Here is a 1024-nt window from a genome sequence, read left to right as displayed (position 1 = left end):
AGTACCTGAGTGGCAGCAGGACACTTCCCACAACCCGGGCAAGGGAAAAAAATTACTGGATGTGACACACTGCCACTGCTGGGAGAATGAGGCTCCAATGGCCACACACAGGATTTAAAGTCCAGCGGTAAGGAAGATGAGAGGGGAGAGCAGCAGTGGAGAGAGAGGCCAAGGCCGACAGCTGCAGTAGAGAAGAAGCCACCAGAGGAAGAGAGACTGAGCTGGGAGGGGGGCACCCAGGCACCAGTCAAACTCTGTCCCCAAAGAACTCAGGGAAGGACTGGCTGAAGAAATTTAAAAGACATGGAAAAGAGGGGTGGAAAGCACAGAGGAGTAGGCATGGGCCTCAGCATTGTGTGAACTGTTTAGGTGCATAGACGTAATGCAGATGGTCAGGGAGGATCCTGGGAGGGCAGCCCTTATGCACAAATGTAAGGGGTCCCTGGTCTGAGGCCACAGCAAGAAGTGATGCACTTTTTTACAAGAGAGGAATTAACTAAAACTTCAGTTGTGTTTATCAAGAAATGCGAGAAGTGGGGCTTCCGGTTTGGACTCTGTGAATGGCGGTCGCATCTTCGGGAAGCTCCCGAAGTCGATTCGCCCAAGCGCAGCCGGGGGGGGGGATCTGCACAAGCGGAGACTCTAAGGAGCCTCAGACAGAGGTTCCGATCCGGGGCGCACAGGGGATGTGCCTCTTTCCCGGCCAGATGGTCGGAAATTGAGGCTCGCCCCATGCCCCAATGGCCCTAGCCGCGGCAGTGCCCCGCACGGGGACTAGCAGAGCCGCCGGACGTCACTGGGTGATGAAGCAGATAAGCGTTTAAAAGGAAGATATTCGGCCGAAACTGTGAGTTGCCTGTCGGGAACGGGAAACGGAGCGAAGTGCACGCCCCCCCCAACGAAAAAGTGCAAGGGAGGAGGGGGAAACTTCCACACACACCCCGACATAACAGAGACTGATTTAACAGGAGAAGAGGGGGGGAGTGAAATCTGAAAAGAGCAGTGTTACCTTTTGGAGAATTGT

The sequence above is a fragment of the Gekko japonicus genome, unplaced genomic scaffold (assembly GCF_001447785.1).
Source record: "Gekko japonicus isolate JY-2015 unplaced genomic scaffold, Gekko_japonicus_V1.1 scaffold191, whole genome shotgun sequence".
NCBI classification, from domain to species: domain Eukaryota; kingdom Metazoa; phylum Chordata; class Lepidosauria; order Squamata; family Gekkonidae; genus Gekko; species Gekko japonicus.
This window is presented reverse-complemented; position numbering follows the sequence as displayed.